General features: G+C 44.4%; 1 long non-coding RNA gene across 1 annotated transcript in view; it reads left to right on the plus strand.

Moving 5' to 3' along the window:
• LOC143820710 (uncharacterized) overlaps positions 1-25,849 on the plus strand; it is a 49,855-nt gene that overhangs the window by 5,844 nt on the left and 18,162 nt on the right. Inside the window, exon 2 of the long non-coding RNA XR_013225478.1 lies at positions 25,072-25,278. This is a non-coding gene — a long non-coding RNA (uncharacterized LOC143820710). The remainder of the gene's footprint in view (positions 1-25,071; positions 25,279-25,849) is intronic.

Here is a 25,849-nt window from a genome sequence, read left to right on the forward strand (position 1 = left end):
CAGAAGGAGATGGAATAAGGAGAATTGGATGAGATTGAGTGAAAAAGGAGGGTAGATCCAACCAACAACGATTAAACACCTTACAAAAGTTACTATAGACCAGAAAATACCTTGGGTTTTGCTGTCTACCTACACCAGGACCTTATTGATGTTTTCTAACATGGTGAGGCTATAAGGCAGGTTTTCTCAGCCAGGGTTTCATGAAATACTGGGGTTTCTTCACAGCCATGGAACAGTTTCCTGAATAGATGGAAGTTAATATTTTATATATTTTAAAAATTTGCCAAACATTTATTGGGAGATATGACCATATATAGTCATGTCAACCCACCCATCCCTCCCAAAATCACCAATGATGGGCCTGGAGGGGTGGGAAGGGGAGCGGCCTCAGGTGGGCATGTACACAGCTATGCTTCCCAGTGATATTCTGCACCATCAGGCTACTTGTGGGATTTCTCAAAGCCTGAAGAATGTTTCAGGGGTTTCTCCATGGTAAAAAGGTTGAGAAAGGCGGGTTTATTATTATTATTACACTTAGATTTATTGCCCGCCATTCCCAGTGGCTCATGGTGGGTTAATAAAACCCCATTAAAAACCCCATTAAAACCCCAGACATAAAAAATCACCATCCAAATGAAAAATGAAAAAGAACTAAAATGAATGCTAAATGCCTTCCTGCTTTCCCATTGTCCAGATGGACCTTTAGCCCCCAGTTCTTCCATATGTGCTCCTCTTTATGTGCTCTCTTAGACCATTTATACACTGGGAACTTCACTGCCCCAGCTCCCGTATAGGAGCGCAAATCAGGGGCGGTTGAGGTGCACTAGGCCAAATGCTTCTCCATGTGGGTGCAGGAAGAAGTGGGGCAACCTGCCATGACTAAAGCTCCAGCCTGCAACCTGGCATGAAACCTCCAGTGCGTAAACCGTCTTACAGTGCAATTCTAAGCCAACTGACTTCCATACATGATTGCTACTCTGCTTAGGCACACTGTAAGGCGGTCTTGTGACATCATCTTGGCCTTCCTTATGGGATTGAATTAAATGTCAATTGGAATTTTTTTTTTAAGATGGGACTCAAAATAACTTCATACCAAAGTGTGGCCGATGAACTGACACTAAGACTGATTGGGGCATACCCTTTAAACTAGAACCACCATAGAATCCATGTTGTTTCAGAGACCTGACGTCATTTTTAAATGATTTAGTTAAATGCTTATGATTCAGGCATGTGTGATTTAGCACATCTAGTAGGAAGTCCTGAATTCTGCTATTAATCAGGCTCACCAGATATGCAAGTCTAATTTGGGGGCCAATTACAAAACTAAAATTAAATATACAGGCACTGAATGGATACCAAGAGTGCCAAAATTGTATAAGCTTCAGTGAGATCCTTAGCTACATACCTATCTTTCTTATTTATCTTGTTCATTTGACTCAAAGATCTTGAACGGATCCAGATCCTTCCTTCTTACAGGCAATGATTGGAGCTAAATATTTAGCAACTGTTAAGATCGTTTTTGACCTCCTGATATCAAACTCCAACTATGTTTTTTGTCTCTCCTTCCTCCTCCCACTAGAGGTGAGGGGGGGCTGGGGGTTTTCCGCCACGTTGTGGTCTGCTGTTTTATGGTATGGTTACTTTGTCCATTTTAATGGGGGTTTAATGGGGTTTTTAATTGGACTGCCACGAGCCTGCTTGGGAGTGGCGGGTAACAAACTTAATAATAGCAATAACAATAACAATAATCTATTAGGGGAAAATGGATGTGTTTTTGTGTGGGTTTTTTGTGTTGTTGTTTTTTGAGATGGTAATTCACATAACCTATTAAGAGGGAGGACAAATACTTTTCTTTCAAACCAGACCAGAATCCAGTACGGCAGGGGGAAAACTGACTGAGCATACATTCTCTTCTATAATGAAGTACTGTTAGTCCCATCCCATAGCACCAATACCCCAACCTCTGGATATCCCAAGGAAACTGTACTCCCCTAACGCTCCCTGATAGCTTTATGTTCTACTACCCTTCTTTGTGGTGGAAGATAGGGACTGATTATTATTAATTTTTATTCTTCCCAGCTAACCAGAATAGCCAATGCCATGTTTTTGAGAGGGACAAGGGGCTTACAAATGGCTCCCAGTTTAGAGGAAATCAAAATGCCTAACCCTCCCTTCAGTCTCCTAGTCCCCTGCCTTCTGGATGCCTTCAGCTTATATCAGTGGCTCTCAACCCATGGGTAGGTACCCATTTGGGGGTCAAATGACCCTTTTACAGGGGTCGCGGCAGGGGGGGAGGCATCTACACAACAGCCTTGCAGGGTAGATGGAGATAGAGTGTTAATCTGTCTGGAGCAGTGGAAAAGAGCGAGATCAGCATGGTGGGACAAAAGGCAGAACTGAACTGAGAAACCCCAGAAAAAAAGCCAATTTATATACAATCATGAACAATGGATCTTCATGCCATTGGTCAGTTTCGGTTTAATTTCTGTGAAAGAACCCTTGCATTATTTTATGGTTGGGGGTCACCACAACATGAGGAACTGTATTAAAGAGTCGTGGCATTAGGAAGATTGAGAACCAGTGGCTTATATGAATGGAGCCCACCCATTTCCAGCTCCTCTTTTGATCAAGTTTCTAGAAGGGCAATAATGTCACAAGAATAGTATAAAAAAGGAAGATATCCTCCCCGATGCAATACAGCTTTTATAGGTCATTATCTAAATTGTGATTTTATGACTTAACATTTTACCTTGTGTTTTTGACCAACATTTTACTTATGATATCCCATCATTCATCGTACTGGTCAAAATGACTGTAAATAAAGTGCTGTTGTTGTTATCCCATCCCTATCACTGATTATAATATTTTTGCTGTGTAAGGGAATAATGTGGGCTATTGAGTCCCCAAGCCACAGTGGGCCCTGCTCTTAAGGGGGGGGGGGAAGGCAACTTCCTTGCACTGAAAACAGAACTCAGGAATGCAGCTTCATAACCAGGAACAAGGGGGTTAGCAGCCGCTTTCAAAGATGCATGCTGTTTCTTTCCTAGAAGCAACCTAAGGAAATATTCTACCCCAAAGGATTAAATCTCTTCATTTAGTGATCATAGAGGAAACTGAATCTTTCCATTCCCAAACCAACCAGTTATGCCATATATGTCCTTCCCACACTGATACTGTCATTGAGGACACAGCAGAATAGATTTCTGTAACTCGCTCTACATCTCTACAACTCGCTCTGATCCTTGAGCCTGATCAGGAAGTTACAACTGGTACAGAATGCGGCTGCTGGGTTCCTTACAGGAACATCGTGGAGGGCCCATATCCAGGCTGTGCTAAGGCTGCTGCACTGGTTACCGGTTGCTGTCCGGATCCGGTTCAAGGTTTTGGTGCTTACCTATAAGGCCCTATGCGGTCTGGGTCCCACATACCTGAGGGACCGCCTATCGCCCTATGCCCCCCACAGAGCCTTATGCTCTGAGGGTGCAAATCTGCTGGTTGTACCCGGCCCCAGGGAGGCACGCTTGGCCTCAACCAGGGCCAGGGCCAGGGCCTTTTCTGGCCCCAACCTGGTGGAATGAGTTCCCGGAAGAGTTCCCAGGAGCTTTCAGCATTCCACAGGGTTTACAAGACAGAGCTCTTCCACCAAGTCCATAGTTGAGGCCAGTGTGCCAAGGAAGATCTGACTGCCAATTGGAACCATCCTTGGCTGTTCATGACATCTCCCTATGTCTACCCCGGAGGTAGTGGGGGGTGCTTTTATCACAGTACATCTTGGGTTTGTAGATTATGTGATTTTATAAATTTTTAGGGGTGTTTTTATTGGGGTTTTATGTATTTATACTCTGTAACCTGCCACGAGCCTTCGGGGAGTGTCGAGATAAAAATCCAACAAATAAATAAATAAGTAGATTCTAGATCAGGCTTTCTCAACCAGGGGTTTGTGAAACCTTGGGGTTTCTTGATGGCCCTGGAAGGGTTTCTTAAATGAATGGCAGTTCATTTTTAATATATCTTTGTTAAACATTTATCAGGTGATATGACCATATATGATCATTTTGACACCCCCCCATGGCCAATGATCGACCTGGAGGGAGTGGGAAGGGGACAGGCCCCAGGTGGGCATGTCCACAGCTATGCTTCCCAACCATATTCTGCGTAGTCACACCTCTTCTAGGGTTTCCTGAAGCCTGAGAAATGTTTCAGGGGTTTCTCAATGGTAGAAAGGTTGAGAAAGACTGTTCTAGACCTTCTGTAGTTCTTTGGGTGACATATATTGAGTCCTTCTTTGATAACATGAGGGACTAATGGGAAAAATGCATCAATGACAGCCCATCTGTAAACTGGATATCTGAATGCTGCCTTGATCTCATCAAGTTCTAATAGTTGAGTGGAAAATGTAGCAATTTAAGCTCTTAATTAGGAAAATATAAGCTGACACCCAGCCTTCATTGCCAATCAACCACATGACTATCTCACCCTGAATCTGGTTCAATAATTTAATTTAACTTAACTTATTTTCACTTGATTTTGTCAACGATCGTTGCTTTCATTTTCACATTTTCTAGCATTTATTCACACAAGGTGTATGGATTTGGAGCCTTCCACTATTTGAAAAACAGAGAGGTGATAATTGATCAGTTGCTGTTCTTGATTTGGGAAGGTTTTTTATTTGCAAAGTTGGCTTTGTGTTTCACTCCAGATGTGAGGGTTGCAGGTGAGTCTAAACGAACTACTTTTTATTGAATAGCAAACATAAATTGGTTTAGAATGAAGGAAAAGGATTTGGTGGTAATCTCTTGATACATTATTGACTTGGGATTTCCATTCAACCAACAACCACCAAGATCTGAGGCTGTCATATCTGTGAAATAATTACTCAGGGGATTTCAATTTATGTTGGTAATAAGAACTTTCAGAGTACAAGAAATATACAAGTGCTTATTTAGAAGATTTAGGGCTTAGTCTGCTTCTGTCTCAGGAGTGTTATAGCTAGGGCAGGCCCTAATAGCTTTAGGGTTGGCTACTGGATGAGCCTGCTAACTAGGTTGCTGCCATAGCTAAAGTAGGTAGATTGATCCATTTCAGATTTTTAAAATACATAAAATGTAGGCTTCTTCATTTATAACTTTTTGTTTTTCATTTAAAGAATTAGGACATTTCATGAAATACACAAAGGTTTGGCTAAAACACAAGCAGTAAAGGTTTGTGTCCTGCAAAAATGACATGTCTTCAAACTCCACTAACCTTAGCTCTAATATGTCCTTGGCATTTTTCCCATTACGACTAGGGTCACAAGTCTGAGGCTGGCAATTGAGGGGAGACCTCTGCCAACGTGGTGATGTCACTTCTGGTTTAACCATAGCGTTTAGAGTGAATCCTAGAGTGTTGCCCAATGCAGTGATGCCACATCTGGACTGCAAAAGAAGTGACATAATGGAATCACTTTAGATAATCCTTTAAAAACTACCAACATTGTGACGTGGCAAAGTGATCATTCATGGTGCAATGGTGAGAGAGTTGGACTAGGATCTGGGGGGACCATAGAAGATTGTTGGTTGACATTGGGTCAGTTTGACTCAGTCAAACCCACTACAGGTTGTTGAAAATAAAATGGAAAAGAGGGAAACAAGGTTGTTAGCAACTTTGGGCTGCCATTAAGGGGAAAAGTGGGTTATAAATATATAAATAGGCTAAGTGTTTAAATTAGGGTGGCAGTAATAAGCAACTTCATTTTAAGAAGATGTTTGTTATTCACATAAAGGTTTCATTTTATTAATTAGGCATATCCTTAACACTTAGTGGTTCTTATATATATATTTGCGCTGAGCCATGGTGGACGAAGCATGTCCAGACTCCATCTCCACCCAGACAGGGATGGGGGGGGGGCTTCCCAGCCACCGTGAAGACTCCCTCTGGGCATGGAAGGGCTATCCCAGATGTCCTCAGACACCTGACCATCGGTACTACCAGCCCCGCTGCTGCGTGCATGGCCCGAAGGTTGGCTGGCTGCAGGGACCCATTTCTAGTGCCCATTGCATTCCTGGCTGCAACGGGCTTTCTGGCTAGTTGTACTAATAATTCATATATGCCAAGACTCAAATAATTACATTTGTTTACAAGCCGGGATGCCAAAATTTCTGGCTCTTTTGAGGAAAGCCTACATTTTACATTTGTTTGTTTTAAGCCCCATCTCAAAACTATGAGAGCTCTCTGTGACCATTTCTGCACTGGGAACTTCACTCTCCTTGCTTCTGTGCGGGAGGACAAATCTACGGCAGACAAGGTGCACTGGGCCAAATGTTCCCTGTGCAGGAGCAGGAAGAGGTGGGGCAACCTGCCCCGGCTCAGACTCCAGCCTGCAGCCCAGCGCAAAGCCTCCAGTGTGGAAACTATCTTGTCTGAAGAAGGCTGGGTCATTGTCCCATGTACCCCCCCCTCCAAAAAAAAAAAAAAGTGAATTGACTTAGAAGGGCGACCTAGCAGGATTGTCATTTCAGGGGAATCAGTCAAAAGATTTCTTTTACTGCAGACTACATGGGATTGTTCTTAAGGCACATGTATGTATGTATAATCCTAAAGACACTTCCCTGGGATTAACATGAATAACATGAGATTTACTTCCCAGTGGACCAGGTTATGAAGTGCTTTCAATGACAGATCAAAAAAATACAACACAACAAAACCTGAGGAGGGGGGGTGAGGTAGAGTTCCAGAATCCCTTCCTTATTTCCGCACTCCTTTTGTGGAAAAACAGGGTCATAATTCTGTCTTACAAAACAAAACCAGCCATTTTAATGTCAAACCTCATGGCACTATCAACGGCTTGTGCATATGTATAAAGTGCTGTCAAGTCACAGCACATTCAGGTTGACCTCCGTCAGTGGCTTGCAAGGTTAAGTGAGAAACAGAAGTGGCTTGCTAATGCCTTCTTCCCCAATATTCTTTTGAGGTCTCCCATCCAAGTACTAACCGAGGGCAATCTTCCTTAGCTTCCAAGGTCTGATGAGACTGGGCTGTACCGTCTTCTCTCATCAACAGCTATAGGAAAGGTAAAGAAACTTTTAAATGCTGAGAACCCCCAAACCACCCTATGTACCACCAAATTCTGTGCTGCCACCATTAAGGTGTGTGAAAAATTCACAGGGAAATAAAGCAGTTGCTCCCTTGATGGCGGCCTGACACAGCGTGTCAGGCCGCCGACAAAGGGAGCCCCTGGCAGCCGCGCTCTGCGCGACTGCCGGGGGCTCCCTGGTCTAGCGCCCGCTGTATTTAGATTACAGCGGGCTTGATTACTAGTTTTTTATAATAGTCATACATATACACATTTTATAGAGACGACTGTTTAATTATGATTTTATGATTCTTAGTTTTAAATACATTCAACATTTTGCCTTTATTTTCATTCATTCATTCATTCATTCATTCATTCATTCATTCATTCATTCATTCATTCATTCATTCAGAAGAAGAAGAAGAAGAAGAAGAAGAAGAAGAAGAAGAAGAAGAAGAGTTGGTTCTTATATGCCGCTTTTCTCTCCCCGAAGGAGTCTCAAAGGGGCTTACAGTCGCCTTCCCTTTCCTCTCCCCACAACAGACACCCTGTGAGGGAGGTGAGGCTGGGAGAGCCCTGATATTACTGCTCAGATAGAACAGTTTTATCAGTGCCGTGGCGAGCCCAAGGTCACCCAGTTGGTTGCATGTGGGGGAGCGCAGAATCGAACCTGGCATGCAAAATTAGAAGTCTGCACTCCTAACCACTGCACCAAACTGGCTCTTTTTAATTAATTTATTTATATATTTATTTATTTATTTTACTTCTATACCGCTGCTCCCAGCACAGCTGGCTCGCAGCGGTTCACCATATATCACATCAATAAAACATACCATAAAACATCCCCCCTATCGTAAAAATCCCATAAAACCTTAACAATAAAAATGTTAACAGCAATGGTGGTACAATATAATCTATATGTCATATTACAAACACTCTTCCCCCAACATTTCAAGTCATTGGCGATAGTATGGAATATTAATGACTGGGAATGGGTAAAGCAGGGGCAGGTTGCCTAATGGCTCAGGATATGTCTAATATTCAATCCTGAGCCAGGGGGGAGGGGGAGACCCATTTTTATAACCCTGGAAATTCAACCCGGCCTCAAACAAACTTCTGGCAGAAGAGCTCCGTTTTGCAGGCCCTCCAGAACCCAAAGAGGTCCGTTTGGGCCTGGAGCTCTTCAGGGAGCTCATTCCATCAGGTAGGGGCCAGGACTGAAAAGACCCTGGCCCTGGTTGAGGCCAGGTGTGCCTCCTGGGGCCCCGGAACTGTCAGCAAATTCATACTCGCAGAGCGAAGTGCCCTGGGGGGAGCATAAGGTGGCAAGCAGTCCTGCAGGTAGGTAGGACCCAAGACACGTATAGCCTTAAGGGTCTAAACCTTGTATTTTGATATCCCAGCATTTATTGTACTGGTCTAAAGGACTGCAAATAAAGTGTTGCTGCAGATTCTAAACTAAAAAATAAATCAGATTTGCAATCATAGCTGTGGGGAAAGGACGTGTGGATTTCATGTGTTCCTCCCAGCTTTCTATTTATTTTCCACCCCCCAATATAATTTTGTTGTAAGGGCATTTTGTAACTTTTCTTAATCAACTAAAAACTAAAGCAGTAAAACATGTGTGTAATGTAAAGACATTCAGTTCTCTTCTTATATGTTGCCAGTATTAATATCCAGATGGTGGATTAGTAGCTTCCTTAAGCTGCCTGTGAACTTGCCAATAAAGCAGGGTTTGAACCAAGGTCTTCTTAATTCTCACTTCACTGTCTTAGCCATCAAACAAAAACAGAGTTCTTCCTATGTAACCCCCAAGAACTAGTTGGTTTAGCCCATAGGGAGAGTCAGTAAAGGGGAGTTAGCAGCTGAGGGGAAATCAATTTGCAGGGAAGCTGGAGAAGATTTTCTGAGATCTGTCACCTTATCTAAGGTAACTAGAAAATTATACATGTGAAAAGTTAATTAGTAGTGGGGGAATTACATTTAGAATAATTGGTATTAAGACAGATCAAGTAGGATTCTGGAGAGACAGCCTAAACATCTCTTAAATAAACAAACAATTATTGTTGTTGCATAATTGGGTTGGATCCAGCCAGCATTTCTTGCTCAACCTCAGCCAATTCCCCTCCTTATTATAGCTCTTATTCTACATGGCCTTTGTTTAAAGTTAAAGGTATCCCCTGTGCAAGCACCAGGTCATGTCTGACCCTTGGGGTGACGCCCTCTAGCGTTTTCATGGCAGACTCAATACGGGGTGGTTTGCCAGTGCCTTCCCCAGTCATTACCGTTTACCCCCCAGCAAGCTGGGTACTCATTTTACCGACCTCGGAAGGATGGAAGGCTGAGTCAACCTTGAGCCGGCTGCTGGGATTGAACTCCCAGCCTCATGGGCAGAGCTTTCAGACTGCATGTCGGCTGTCGTACCACTCTGTGCCACAAGAGGCCTTCGTTTAAGCAGGCCCAATTCTTCCAAATGTAGACTTTTTGCTAGTCAGAGTGGATCTCGCCCTCCATTTTTCACCCAAGGAAAACTTGGCTGGAGCCAGTCCATTGCATTTTCCTTGCAAAGCTATGTCTCTCAAGCTACACACTGAAATCTGTTTATCGTGCGATCCAAACTATGGGAACTGAATATCGTTTTAAAGAGGAGGAGAAACAAAATTAGAGTAATTGAACATCTTGGGGGATTTGAAGAGGAATCCATTGAAAAGTTTGATTCTTCTAAATCAAGGGCTATGAGGAAAGGGGGAGGGACTTGGGGATGGTCAACCTGGAGAAGAGGAAATGGAAGGAGGACATTATTGCTGTCTTTTAGGATTTGAAAAGTTGTCACTTAGAGGAGGGCAAGGAGCTGTTCCTGTTGTCAGCAGAGGATTATAACTTGCAATTATGGGTTTAAATCACGGGTGGAAAGACCATCTGGACATTAGGAATTTTTTTGTACAGTAAGAGTAGTTCAGCAGTGGAATTGGCTGTCTATAGAGTGAGCTCTCCCTCACTAGCAGTCTTCAAGCAGCAGCTGGACAAACACTTGTTAGGAATGCTTTAGGCTGATCCTGCATTGAGCAGGGGGTTGGACTAGATGGCCTGTATGGTCCTTTCCAACTCTATTATTCTGTTGGATTTGACTCATAATGAAATTTGGGCAAGCAAGAGCATGTTATTTATCTGGACTTCAACAGGCCATCTGTTGCATATTTCTGTTCACCATTATACCTGTGAGTTAGCGGTTGCATTGTCTGCAGCATGGAATGACTGGATTAAGCAGAGAGGCTTGGAGATGAATAATCCAATAATGTTTGCTGTCAGATTTGTATGACGTTAAGTCTCTGTTAACTCCAGGCTCATCACCTTTAACCTCAGTTCCATTTAACTGAACAAATACAAGAACCTTTATGTATTTATTTTTAACTTTCACAAGTTGTAGGGATAATACCTGAATTGCACTAAAAAGGTTGGTGAAAGGTCAACAGATCCTAAATGGAGAACAAATCACTTTTAGAATGCATGGGTTTCAACACCCTTAATTTCAGCTAGTTCGGATAAACCAGGGACCCACAAATACTACCTTATTTTCCTGCATATCCCCTTGACTGTTTCCTCTTTCCCTTCCCATTCAACCCCTTTAGCCTGTCTCTTTCTTTGCTTCTCTGTCTACTTCCCACCTACCTTTTTCTGCTCCCCTGTCTCCAGCTGTGCAGCCTTCCCTCCTCCTGGCAGCTTGTCCTTGAGAAAAAAGCTAACTGAATCACATGGTTGTTCCTGCTGATGGAACCGGTCTATTTGTACAGTGGCTGCTGCCAGGCTAGGCCCTGTTGCTCATGTGCCATGGGAAGTGAGTCTCTAGTGATTGCTGCTAAGGCTACCCTGATTGGTTCCCCGTTAGGGGATTGGATCTCTGATTCCTCTTGATGACTTTGCTTTACAGAAAAGAAGGCTTGGAACGTTCAGCAACACTATTGTGTTAGTCTAGCAAACTCCAAGTGGAGAAAGAGAGCTAAGTGGACATTCTTTTCTTAAGGCTATAGGCATTGTTTCTGTTATTTTGGGGAGCTTAGATGTGGAATTCGTTAGGTCTGTGGGTTCAGCAGACACAGATGCAGACTTCTTCAAAAACACCACCAGGAATTTGCTTAAGGCCGATCAGCCCCCCAGACACCTCCTCCCATGACCGAAGAATCTGGCCAACCCAAAGCTGTGTCAGTGTTCCTGTTTAAATATGGTTCTGGTTGACATATTATGTTATGATTGTTATATTTGTTGCAATGTTCTAGGTAATTTCCCCATGATGTTATATGTAAACCAACCAGAGCCGTACGGAATGGCAGTATAAAAATTTAAATTAAATAAAATGAATAAAATTTATTAACACCAACGCCAACGCGAAATGCCCAACAGCAAACAACAGAACCCATCAAACTTCTATACAATTCAGGCAGCCTGCCAAGTAACCTGATTGGCCCTTAACAGAGACCAACGACTGGTCCATTTCCAGAGTCTCTAAACTGTCGGTGATTGCCTACTTTACAATCCTTCATGTGCATGTCACTTGAGCAAGTGCCAACGCCTGCATACATAGCAGAATTAACTGCCAAAGGATATTGATGTCCACAGGAACAGATTGCTTTAAATGGGGATTAGACAGATTCATGGAACATAGTTCTCAGGGGCTACTGGACGTGGTGACTGAAATAAATCAGAGGATCCATCGGAGGATCCCTTCCAATATTGAGATCTCTAACATCGAGATCATTGTTAGATCTACTGCATTGGCGCCACCCTTTTTCTGAATATTATTCTCCCCACCAGGCTGAACATGGGGGAAGTTGGGTAAATATGATTAGAATTGTGACCACTGACGCTTATCTTAACACTGCCCACGGCGCCACGGGCGCCACGGACTAAATAAAGCAGTAAGGGGTTCTGGGGCGGGATGTGTCTGGGATGAGGAAGGGTCCGGATTGGACCCTTTCTCCGGACAGACAATCGGAGGGACCACTCGGCAGGCGCTTTATGCCTGCCGATTGATCCCTCCGATTCCCAGCCCTGAGCAACTGCGAGCAGCGCAGCGCGGCTCGCAGTTGCTCCTTTGCCAGCAGCCTGACGCGTCGGGCGGCGCAAAGCACCTCCCGCCACATCAGGGCGCTGCCTGCCGCTGCCGCCAACACTTCGCTCCCCCGCCTTAGTCTTAACACTTCGCCCCCCCTTCGCCCCCCTTAGTCTTAACACTTCGCCCCCCCTGCTGCCGCCAACACTTCGCCCCCCTCGTCGCCGCCTCGCTGCCGCCCTCACTACTCGGAGGCACCCGCGCCACCGCTAGCGCCCGCTGTATCCAAGGTACAGCGGGCTATATTACTAGTATGTTAAATGTGATATGTTGTTTGACGTAAATTGGGTTTTTTATGGGGATTTTATTGTGTTTTTAACTGTTTATGTTGTAAACCGCCCTGAGACCTATTTGGAGAAGGGCTGTCTAAAAATTAAATAATAGTAATAACAATAACAACAACAATAACAACAACAACAATAATAAATCTTCATATTCAGAGGGAGGAAATCTCTGATAACCAGTACCTGAAGGCAATATCCAAGGAAGGCCTTGAACTCTCGGCCATGTAGCTGGTCCTCCAGAGTCACTAGTTGGCCACTGTGAGACAGAATATGTAACTGGACTAGAAGGAGTGCTGGTCTGATTGAGCAGAGTTCTTCTTATGAGTTTTAATCCCCTGAAGTTCTCTACCTCTGTCTCATGTTTTCAGGTTTTTCTGCAAACTTGGTTGGGGCTTCCTTCCTGTCAGAATCTGCTGATTACTGCCATGATTTATTCTATCTGTGTAACCATTCTATATTTTGTTCTGTCTTGAGTTATTACTTAGCCTGTCTGTAGCCATTTTGCCTGTCTGCATTTTATCCTTGATCTATCTGCCATGCAGTAGTTTGTAACTAGCACTATCTTGGAAGAAGTACCCAAGGCCAGAGCTGAACGTGTTATCATGGTTGGATGTGGGCCCAGAGGGCACCTGGTATTGCTTTCTGTTTTGGTGAAAAACATGAGAAGGGAATTGGGCGGGAAATGCTGGGGTAAAAGACCTACTCTTTGTATTTGCCCTCCGTTCTGAGCTTTGTATTGTCTTGGAATGATCTGCAAGAAATAAACTCTTTCGTATTTTAACGAAGGGTTTTGGTTCGAGTCTGTCTTCCTGATGCTTCCATTGTATAGTCAAACACACTCTTCCTGGCCCTAGCTCCATTTTGCAGATCTGGCTCTATTCAGAATTAGATACTTGATTAGATACTTTCTCGTAAGAAAACAAGATGGTTTGTTCCAGAAGGCTATGGTGGCCCAAACCGTAAGAGGGGCTCCCCCCTCTCCTCTCCATGTTATTGTCCCCCTTTCGCTTTCATCTTTTTGGGGCATATACTGATGGGCAGTGCTGGTGGGAACAGGGTAGGGTTGTATAGGATTTTATTATGATTTTAATGTGTTTATTGAATTTTTAATACCATGTTGTATTGCTGCTATGCAAACCACCCTAAGCCGCTTGTGGGGAGAGGTGGTATAAAAGCCAAATGGTAAATAAATATGAAAAGAATAAATCTGTGGTGATTCGGCATATGGTGATGATTTCGCCAAAGCATTTCAGTGGTTAGAACTGGATACTATAATCTTAGGTTACACTAAGCAATAGTAAAAGGCTCTATACATAAATAATCATATGGATGAATCATGTGACTGTCATCCCTAAAGTGACCCATGTGAATGTGAAGAAATATTTTAAGTGATCCCAGTGACATTTAACACTTCACAATTTAGAGAAATAAGTAGAAATAGAAATTTGCAAGATTATGAATGGAAACGTGGAATGATAAATCTAGACTTGATGAGAGCCATCTTAGGGGTAGTGGTTAAGAGCGGCGGCTTCTAATTTGGCAATCTAGGTTTCATTCCCCATTCCTCTACCTGCAGCCAGCTGGATGAATTTGGGCTAGTTACAGTCTGATTAGAGCTATTATCACACAACAGTTCTCTTAGAGTTCTCTCAGCCCCACCTACCTCACAGGATGCCTGTTGTGGGGAGAGGAAAGGAAGGTGATCATAAGTCACTTTGAGATGCCTGGTAGTGAAAAGCAGGGTATAAAAAGAATCATAGAATCATAGAATCATAGAGTTGGGAGGGGCCATACAGGCCATCTAGTCCAACCCCCTGCTCAACGCAGGATCAGCCCAAAGCATCCTAAAAACCAACACTTCTTCTTCACCCTTTGAATATGCCAACTCCAGTCCTTTTGGCAGTATGTTATTTTCTTTATTCATAAGCCTGTTATTTGATTTATTAATCAGATTTCGGGAGATAATATCCTATTAAATTCAAAAGTGGCCTAATTAGGTTATCTTCAGACACAGAGCTGATCTTCAGCTTGTGTGTATGTGTGTGTACATGTTAAGTGCCATTGCTGCAAAGCTGAGAGTATTAACCAGCTTGGCAGATCGTACTGCTGACAAAATTAACAAACTATCGGAGATCTATAAAAAATAATTGTTGAAATTCCAGTTGGTTTAATGAACAGTCAAGTCTGATGCCCCCTGAACAGGCAGTCCAAATTCAGACGCATTTAATTAACTCAATCTAGCAGTCTGTCGAGTCCAGCATCCCCACAATAGTCCACCAGATGCCCCAGAGCTAACCAATGGCAGCTCTAGCCTAATCCAATTACCACACCATTTGCTTCTGGTTGCTGTGGACTGCAGGCTTCCAAGGGTTAATTCGTTTCATCGTTAATTCCTCCAGCCACGGAAACACGGTTGATGAAATATCTCTTGCCGCACACACGCCAACTATGTTTTCTTTGTAATCACAGATATCATAGAGGCTGGCTATCCCCCCCCCCAATCTCTTTTAAATATTCACATCTGGATGCACATGTCACACCACAATATGCCATGCTGACGTGCGTGACATTTTCAACACAAGCATGTATATTTTGTTTGTCACCCAGCTCCCTAAATTAGTAGGAAATGCTTCCCTGGTGTGATTTGTCTTTTCATTCAAAGTAGAGAGCCTGTTACACATAATTATCCACATGCTACATTATGCAAATGTGAATTTCTGAAGCCTGGTGGCCCATGCTATGCATGGTGTCATTTGAGAAGGATTATGACATGTGCTCTGAAGGGAGGGGGTGGAGAGTTTGGAAACAGAGAGATGAATCCTTAGTACCCTGACTGATCTGTTGCTATTATTGCCAGGATTCTAATGGAGACTCCTGGCACTTATCAGCTAATAACCCAGCCAGAACTACCACAAAAATAATAACTTCTACTTCCTTGCAAGGGGTAAGTTCAAACTAGCACAGAAATTTAGCCTATGGATAAGGTGACCAGATTTTAACATTGGTAAAGTGGGACGCCATTGACCGTGGGGGGGGGGTGGTCTTTGTTAAAAATTTGGTCTATATGGAGCAACAAAGAATGCATAGAATGCAAAAATAGTTTTGGAATATATATTTTTAAAATTTCAACATAAGTACAATTTGCCAGATGCCCCCAGATGTCCCTCCAAAAGTGGGACAATCTGGTCACCTTACTATGGAGCTGACCCTTGATCTTACTGTCAGCCCTGGGCCAAGGGTCCTTGCCTAGCCTGAGTTATCCAAATACAGGCCAGACTGGAAAACCTTTCTGTGAGTTTTTAGTGTAGCTGGAACAAAAGGGGGAAAAGTCACAGTGAACTTTTGTTCATCAAAAGCCTGTGGAAACAGTACCGGGTTACACCGAATTTTATAGGACCACAACATGTCTGACTCATAGGGCTGGATTTAGAGGCTTCAACCTGTCAACTCCAGGACTGGTGGCCCTGCTGTGGCATAGGGTCCCTGGATCAGCCCTTCTCACTTCAAGCTTATAGGAAAGAAAACATATTCCCTAAACAGAGTTGGTTTCCTAAACAACTCTGCTGCCCTTGTTCCTTCAAGGATGTGACATTACAGTGACCTAGAATCTTACTCAACACATGATTTCTTAGCATACCTGGAAAGCACTCTCTAAACCATTTCCCCTATGTTTCATAGATGTTTACATAACAAGCAGCATTTCTTAATACAAAAAGAGAGATCAGAGCTTGGTCTCCAGTATGGAACCAAATCCAATTTCCAATAGCTGAATGATCAGTTCGGAGATTATAATCATTTTCTTAAACACTACTCCATCACTTCTAGCTCATTTTTATCTATTCTTATTGCCAGAAGCTCTCCAGAGCCTTTGGCAGAGACAGGTCTTTCTTAACCCTGTTACATAAAACTATGGCTGCCAGCCATTGGCAGGAAATGGGCACACAGTAACGTGGGGAAGGGGAGCTGTTGTGTTGATGTGACATCATCTCTGGGCATGAACCCAGAAGTGGTATCATGCCACTCTGGGATTCAGCAGGAACTCTATGGTCTTACCCATCAGTATGCTGGCAGGTGAGAAACGAACCCTCCATGGGCCATTGCTGGCGGGCAGTACCGCTGCAGAGGCAACGGCCCAACAAGCCTCAAACCTTTGGGCCCAGTGGCCACAGTGAATGCTGATCAGTTTTGGGTCATAGTCAGCCAGAATTGGAAAATCAAGGAGAGATTCAAATCCCTCAGCTCCCAGATGCAGGATGCCCTGTTGATTGGGGCGGGCCCACACTCCACCTTCCCCCCAATGTGAGAAGTGTCCGGCGAAGGAACAGACCACTCTGCTCGGTGGGACGAGTAGCAGACTGGTCCGGCCTCGGTAGACTTATAAAATACAAACTGACAACTCACTCCCTAGGTGACTGGCCCTCCCTGGGGGTGTGTCACAAATAGAAACAGAGCAACCTGCCAATGAGGGACAATCAGTTTGAAATTCACTCTGTCAACGAGGGCCAGTCAGTTCAAATTGCACCCTGCCAATGAGGGCCAATCAGCTCAAATTGTGCTCTGCCAATAAGGGCCAATTAGCTCAAATTGCACTCTGCTAATAAGGGCCAATAAGCTCAAATTGCATGCAGATGACTCACCCTCCCATTAGGAGCTGGCCTTCAGTCAGGAGTGGCCTACCCTTGTAGTTTAGCCCCAATCAGGAGAGAGTCCTCAGCCAGGAAAGGCTAATAAGAACTCAGCTCTCCACCTCCAAATTTCTGCCATTTTCAGAAGATTTCTAGGTGGAGGAGAAGGCAGTCTCAGAGCATGTCCTGCTGCCAGTAAGTTGTCTTGGCCTCCTAGCTTCTTTAAACCCAGAGGATATGGGGGGGGGTGACCTGCCTCCTAGGGCAGATTCTGCGTGCCTTCTGAAGGGAGGCCCTCTTTGATTCAGAGTGGCCAAGAAAAACCTCTAACCTGGGAATGTCTACTCATGAGTAAGTCTTGGCTCTCAGCCAGGAATGGCCCACCCTGGTAGTTTAGCCCTAATCAGGAAGAAGCTCACAACTGGGAAAGGCTAATAAGAGCTCTTGATCTCCAACTTCCTGCCAGTGTCAGAAATTTGTTGAGTGGAAGAGGAGCCAACCTTAGGGCATACTCTGCTGCCAGTAAATTGCCCTGGCTCTTAGCCTCTTTCAAGTCAGAGGGCATGGTGGAACAGGTGGAGCGAGCTGCCTCCTGGCACAGCCTCTGCGAAACTTCTGGAGCGGGGCTCCCTGCCAGCCCTCCAGCACCCAGAGTAGTCAGGAAAAGCCTCTGCCCTGGAAATGTTTACTTATGAATAAGTCATGTGAGCTTTGCAATTTGCAATCTGAGAAGAGAGGAATGCTTTTGGGGTAACCCTCACAGGCAATTGCAGCAGGGAAAATAATGCTGTGGTTGGAACTGGGAGGATATAGACTCCCTTTCTATTTGCATATCACCCTGCTCTTGCTGCAGTCGTTCCAAGACCATCACAACAGAGCAAATTTGAGACCAATACCATGGAAGATGGGGGAACTGTAGATGGGGTACAGAAGCACCATGAGGCCATGGGGACCTGTGGAGGGGGGGAGACACTGTTTACCAGTAGCACCTTCCCAGCAGAAGAGTTGGTTTTCATACCCTGCTTTTCACTGCTCAAAGAAGTCTCAGAGTGGCTTATATTAGCCTTCCCTTCCTCTCCCCACAACAGACACCTTGTAAGGTAGGTGAGGTTGATAAAGCTCTGAGAGAAACTGTATATATGTATGTATGTATATGTATATGTATATGTATATATGTATGTGTGTGTGTAAATTTGTTAACATTTATTGGGTGATACGACTATATATGATCCTGTCAACCTGCCCCCATCAAATGGCCAATGATTGTGGGGCAGGGGTGGGAAGGGGCTGGGCCCCAGGTGGGCATGTACATAGCTATGCTTCCCAGCCATATTCTGCATGATCGCACCATTTCAAGGGTTTCTCGAAGCCTGAAGAATGTATCAGGGGTTTCTCAATGGTAAAAAAGTTGAGAAAGGCTAATTTATACTATTGATTCACTTTCAACTTCAATTTCTACTAATGATGCACTTTCAAGTTACAAATTCAGGAAGTGGACGATAAGAGATAACATTACGTCCCTGTTTCTCCCACAATACCGTTGGACAAGGTGGCTCATTATGCCATCCAGAAAAATGCATAAATGTTGAGACAGGGAGAGTACACTGGATTGAGAGACTTTTTTTTTTTTAAAACGGTCATAGAAATAATGGCTCTTTCTCAGAGTGAAAAGCTCCTCACACTGGGCACTTTGGCGCTATTGTGTTGAAGCCGTTATAATATCCTACATACCGAGTGACCTTATCTCGCTGGCATTTTCTGGCGCAAAAAGGAAGAAAGCAAGCTATGTTTTTAATGTCATATTATGAATATGATTTCCACCCCATGTTCTGCAGCTTCACACTGTCAAGGTGCCACGAGCCGCTCTTCCATTAAAGCCGTCGGCGCACATTCATTGCTTATCTGGACCTGAGTGACATATTCAGACGGTCAAAGCGGTAGCCGGTGGACGTGAAAAGCTCTGCCTTCAACCTTATCATTTCGCCATCATCACATACGTTGTCTGATATTCATCGGCGGACACATAAAAACATCCATTCAGTCTCTCCAGCAGAGAAGGCTCTGATGGCCTGCATTGAATTCCACATCACAGCGCCTTGCATTTACAAAGCTTTGACTCTCTTGGTCAGAGTGGAGGACTACAATATGGTTAATGCCCATGAAGAGAGGTGTCACCTTCCACAGAAGTGACGGTCTCTGATACAGTAATCTTGTCCTTTCATCCCCAAAATAAGTAGACTGGCTGTGGTTACTTAAACATGACGGCGAAAGGTTGACTACAGCCTAGTCTGAAAATGGAAAACTAATAGACAGACACACAAAGGATAGGTCTATCAACAGCCATTAGAAATGATGGCTCAATTCAACATTGACAAGCAGGAGCACTACACTTCTGAATATCAAGTCCTAAGGAGGGGGAAATGGATGACTCTCACTTTGCCTGTCCTCTCTTGCCTAGATCAGAATGGCGGTGGAGAGATAATGCTGGAATAGAGAGAGCTTGCTGTGATTTAACAAGGCCCTCCTTCTGTTATGAATACCAAGAGGCTTTTGTGCTCGTTAAAGGCTGCAGCTAGTTAATTTTAGACTCTGGAGTGAATGGTATTATGGGAGGTGCCCTTTAATGGACAGCGTAAACAGAGCTCTTTCATCTGGCCTATGCCTGAGGCCAGCCAAGAAGTTAGACCATCTATTTCCAGGCCTCCCTTTCGTCTTCCTCCTTCCTCCCCTGTCTAATTGACATCAGCGACAGTCACTGGTGCTGATAACGGTTTTAGTAGTCTCTAAAATGCACTGCTTGGTTTTAATGTTAATTGAGTTTATTGTTGTTGTTGTTTTTATTATGTTCTAATTAACTGTTGATTGCCTCCCCAAGACGGCAGGTCCAAGAGGGGTGGTATATCGATCAATCAATCAAATAAATAAATATGAATAATAATAATAAAAAACACATTTCATTTGTATCCCACCCTTCTAAATGTTCAGAGTGGGTAACAACATTAAAACCTAAAAAGGCAAAGGTATCCCCTGTGCAAGCACTGAGTCATGTCTGACCCTTGGGGTGACACCCTCTAGCGTTTTCATGGCAGACTCAATACGGGGTGGTTTGCCAGTGCCTTCCCCAGTCATTACTGTTTACCCCCCAGCAAGCTGGGTACTCATTTTACCGACCTCGGAAGGATGGAAGGCTGAGTCAACCTTGAGCCGGCTGCTGGGATAGAACTCCCAGCCTCATGGGCAGAGCTTTCAGACTGCATGTCTGCTGCCTTACCACTCTGCGCCACAAGAGGCTCATTAACAACATTAATAGACAAAGATTAAAAATGTAAAGAAATTTTATATTTCTGTAACTGGAATCTCAGATGGGGAGGTTTAGCAGGAGCTGATCTTCTGCCTTCCTCTCCCCTTTCCTGTAGCAGTGAAGCCAGCTTCCATGATGGATGTCAGCTTTGGAGACGACTGCAAGCTGGGTAGAATAGCTCTGTTTTGCAGGCCCTGCAGAACTGATCCCTGCGAGGCCCTTCTAGGAGCTCATTCCACCAGGCTGGGGCCAGGGCCTTTTCAGGGACCCTGAGCAGATGTTGTGGGGATCTGTGCTCTTGGGGGATTATAAGGGAAAACGTGGTCCCACAGGTATGCCTGACCTGTTAGGGCTTTAAAAGTTAAAACCAGCATCTTGAACCTGATTTGGATTTCAATCTGCAGCCAGTGCCGCAGAGCCGGCAGGGGCATCCCCCTGCCTCTGCCATAGCGTGTTGTGGGGGCCCGGTCCCTCATCACTCCCCCCCAGGCCGCTTCCACTACCCGGCAGCGTCCCAGGCTTCCTGGCCCCGGCGTACAGCGCATGTGCGTGTGCTACACCGGGGCATCCACATACGCCGGGGAAGCCCCGGTCCTGTGCGTACATGGGGAACAGTGGGGCATCCTGCCCTGCCACAACAGCATGGCAGCCGCCCAGCATAACAGCCGCCGTGCATAATGGGTCACTGAGTCCCTGTCAGGACTCATGCAGCCACATTTTGGAACAGCTGGAGTTTCTGGAGCAGCCTCAAGAGCACCCCTGTGTAGAGCAAGTTGCAGAAATGACCGTCACGTGAATCACTGCAGCTAGGTCCAGCTCTGAGAGTTATGGTACAAGCTGTCTCACCTGGCGCAGGTGGAATATGTCAGGCAGGATGTCTTCATGACTTGCTTTTGGCATCTTTTCCTGAGCTTGTGAACCGTTTATCTATTTATTTAATTTCTGGGCCGCCCCTCCCTACACAGCAGGCTTACAACATAAAAATTTATGCAAAGATTAAAATCATAAAGCATAAGCATAAAGCAATATGTAGATCAGCAGTTGTTATCTGTAAAAGATAAGGAGTGGAGCTCCAATAATTAAATTAGTGAGATTATATAGTTGATTCTGATTTCCCCTGGAGGGGAAGGGGAAAGGGGGGGGGGCATTTCAGTGTTCTGTTACTCATTTTGGCCTCAACCGTATGCCTGGTGGAAGAATGCTATTTTGCTGGTGCTCTGGAATGTCAATAGTTCTGATAGGTCCAGGATCTCCACTGGCAGCTCATTCTACTAGGCTGGAGTCAGGGCCGAAATGGGGGCCAGGGACCTCAAACAGGCTGGAACTAGTAGAGTGCAATGCTCTTAGGGGGACATAGGGAGGCCCCATAATCCCACCCTATGGCCCCAGTATCCCAGCCCAGCACACACTTTGACAGCACCACTGTGTACATATGAACAAATACCTCACTAATCTCCAGAGATGGCACACATTGAAGTCATATTTGAAGGACATTTGGAGGTTCATTTCCACGGGTAAAATTCCCAAAGAATATAAGGGGAAGATAAATGACTGATCATTTTGAACTTGTTATCGCTGCTGTTTCGACCTGAAATGTCCTGTTCTGAGTTTGCTTCTCTGTTGTGCAAATTGAATATACTTAAATGTTTGCTCCCGTTCTTTGCAATAAATGTCTTCCATACAATATGCTTATTTTGCATTTGTGCATCAACAAATCAGCATTGAACTTTATATCTTTATTGCATGTATGTATACAATGTATATCTGTTCCACATAATATATTTCTGAAAGGGCTTGGAGGAGCAGTATGTCTCATTGCTTCCTTATTCACCTCCTCCAACCGGTTTGCCTGTCTGTTCAGCAGCCAGCCAATCGCCTTCTGTCCCCCACTCCTTACCACACCCTCCTCCTTCCACTTACCTCTGAGGGTTGGAGGTTACAGATCCCTGCCATGTGAGAGCTGTCCCTGCCTGTGAGTTCCCTAACAGCTGCCTGCAGCCTTTCAAGGTCCTGGGGGAGGGGGAGGCCATCTGCAGAGTTCTTCCATTGTATTCCTGAATGCAACGGGCTTGGTCCCTAGTTGTACATATAAAGGGCATGCCAATGCATATGCCAAAAAACCAGAGCACTGAAGCAACTAACTAAAAATAAGTCAGATAAGCCCAGGGTGGTCAGACTGTGGCTCTCCAGATGTGCATGAACCACAATTCCCATGGGTCCCTGACAGCACTGGGAATTGTAGTTTGTGCACATCTGCAGTCCATGCACATCTGGAGAGCCACAGTTTGGCCACCCCTGAAATAAGCCATGTCGCTGTTCTCTGTCTAAAACTATTTCCATAATACCAGCAACATTCCTCTGCATGACTTTTGCACATATTGTCAAAAAAAATCAGTTAAAAGGAGGCATAAAGGTAAAGGTATCCCCTGTGCAAGCACCGAGTCATGTCTGACCCTTGGGGTGACGCCCTCTAGCGTTTTCATGGCAGACTCAATACGGGGTGGTTTGCCAGTGCCTTCCCCAGTCATTACTGTTTACCCCCCAGCAAGCTGGGTACTCATTTTACCGACCTCGGAAGGATGGAAGGCTGAGTCAACCTTGAGCCGGCTGCTGGGATCGAACTCCCAACCTCATGAGCAAAGCTTTCAGGCGGCTGCCTTACCACTCTGCGCCACAAGAGGCTCATAAAAGGAGGCATATTCACAACCAAATCCACTCAGCTGGCCTGGCTCCACTTGGTATTAACTTCTTCTCTCAGCTGCTTAGCTCTGACCCTTGGTAACACAGGCAGAATGGAAAACGGTGCCACAAAACCACGGGCAAAGAGGAGCTGGAGCCCCAGGCCCGATGCATCATGGAGGAAAGCTGCTTTTATTGTCGTATACAATCCATGAATAAATACATAAAATATCAGCTGGAAGTCCTCTGAAACAGTAACTGCTTCATAACAGATGACAAAGTTTAATAACGCTGCCAAGTTAATAATTTCCCAGAAGACAAAGAGAAAGGCTAGCGACACAAGGAGGTTTCACAGAATGCCACTCTAATGGGATATATTCCGTTTTCCATAACGGAAAGCACAGCAGAAAAGCCAGCCTGCCTCCTCTTTGGCTCTCTCTTTCACTAACTTACCCCTTCAAAAATCAGAGTCCAGTAGCACCTTGAAGACCAACAAAGATTTAGTCAACAAAGATTTATTGTTGGTCTTAAAGGTGCTATTGGACTCTGAATTTCTTGTGCTACTTCTGACCAATTAATTTGAATCTAACTTACCCCTTGTCTTCCTGCTTTTTTAACTTTCCCTTCTCCTGATCATTTTCCTTTCACATCCCCCAAATGTGCTTCCTTTATGCCCTTTCCCCTCCCTTGGCCCTTTTTTTTTTAGATTAAGTGCTGTCAACTGGCTTCTGACTTTCGGAAACCCTGTGAATTAATAACCTATAAAATGGGTTGGGGTATTGACGGTCTTTGCTCTTCCTGCCAGAGAAATTAGTTCCCATGTATGGGAGTAGAGTTTTTAATGTTTTATTCCCCCCCTTCAAAAATAATAAAGACTATGCTCATTTTAACTTCATAATCTGTAAGCAATTTTAGCTCTCTCTAGTTACTAGCTTATACGTTTTATATTACCTTATGTGTACATACTAGCAAGAAAGCTCATTGCAACCAGGAATACAATGGGCACTAGGACCCAGGGGACACCGGCAGGCGCAGATCTCTCTCTCTCTCTCTCACACACACACACACAGCAGGAGCCATAGGAGGTAAACAGAGCTCCTTCCTAGCAAGGATCATTTGCAGTTTGGAGCTTATTCTGTCCCACAGCTCAAATGGCTGTAGAGCTGCTTCCAGAAAGTGTTCAACTCAAACCAAACGTTTTTAGATCACTTTAATTACGCATCACTTACACGATTGCAAAGGTTCTTCTAAGGTAAAAGTGATTCTTTTTTTTTAAGTTCAGGTAGGTGAAAAAGAGTGAGGCATCCATCTGCTGGGTATGGCTAAAGACTAACAAAGAGTTTGGAACGAAAGAGGAAGGGGTATTTTCCCGCCTTGACTATTACCAGGAAATTGGGCTTAAGTTCCAATAGCATTTGAGGAACACAGGAAAGAGCAAACCTACTACAATACCCAGCATCCTTTCTCTTAAAGCGACTGGGGAGAATATCTCCTGTTTCTCAGAACTCCAGCCAAAAGCTGCCTGGCTGGACAGAACAGAGCTCCTTTGCAGTTTGTCAATATCTGTCTGGCTCTCTCCCTCGCAGCAGGAGCCATAGCAGGTAATCAGGGCTGGTTTGCGGTTTGGCTCTGTGTGTGTCTCTCTCAGGCATCTGACAGCAAAGTGTCTAGTGTCCAGGAAAGGAGGGCGGGAGCTGAAGAGGGAGGGTCAATAAGGGTGTGACCAGCTTTGCTTTTGTGACCAGCTTTGCTTTGCTTTGCTTTGCTGGATTGGCCCTATTCCATCTTGGACAGTCAGGACACTCTCCACCCCAGGGCTGCTTCACAAATATTAAGAGGAACAATGGATAAGGATATGTATACATTTTTTCTATTATTTAAGTATGCATGGATTAGGCATGATCATGATGGCCTATGGCTAAAGGTAGTTTCCCCAAACCTATTTCTGAATCCAATAAAATTAACAGGAATGATCAAATATAATCTAGCTTTGTTTCATTTTTTGATTCTGTTCTCCTCTCCAGCTATAAATGCCATTCTGTTCCAAGGTGTGTTGAAGTCATTCCACGTGAGAAGCAAGAGAATGCATGCCACCGAAATCAGGAGGAAATCGGGAGGGGAAGTTACTGCATGAAAACCAAGAGAAGGGCTGTGTTTCACTAGGGGTGAGAGATTGGATTGGTGTCACATACGGAGAAGAAAAGCCGATATTTAAAGAGCTTCATTTCATGGTAAGCCAAAAGACTAAGAGACCAAGGCTGTTTTTTGTTTTGTTTTGTTTTTTTTTAAACAACCTGGAGTAAACATTTTGAATCGAAGAAAAATGAGTACTGAATATTTATTACTCCTCTCTGGTGACATTTGAGAATATCTTATTAAACGTCTGCGGATAACAGAGGAACTGAGGGGCAGGGCAGAATATGTCACTGGCTAAAAATATAAAGAGAAGGCTGTAAAATTTGTGATGAAACCAGAGTGATTGGGAGAAGGAGGCATTTTGTCGTTTCACCAAGACATTTGTGTGGGTACATGTTTGTTTTGTGTTTTCTGAGGGAAATAAGGTAATAAGAGTCAAGTTGTTTCCAACTTGTATGTTATGTGGCCATTGCTTAAATCAAACGAGGGGCTTTTTTTGGAGTGGGGGGGGGGCAGCCTGAGACACTCATCTCGAGCAGAAGTTGTCACATTTGATAAAGTACAATGAAGCCAGGGAGGAAAACGTCTGTTTCTATTTCCAGAGGTGCATCTGCTCCCAGGCATGTGCTCTTCACCGGCAAAAGGCAGTTTGCCTTGAAACACTGG

Source organism: Paroedura picta, chromosome 1 (assembly GCF_049243985.1).
Source record: "Paroedura picta isolate Pp20150507F chromosome 1, Ppicta_v3.0, whole genome shotgun sequence".
NCBI classification, from domain to species: domain Eukaryota; kingdom Metazoa; phylum Chordata; class Lepidosauria; order Squamata; family Gekkonidae; genus Paroedura; species Paroedura picta.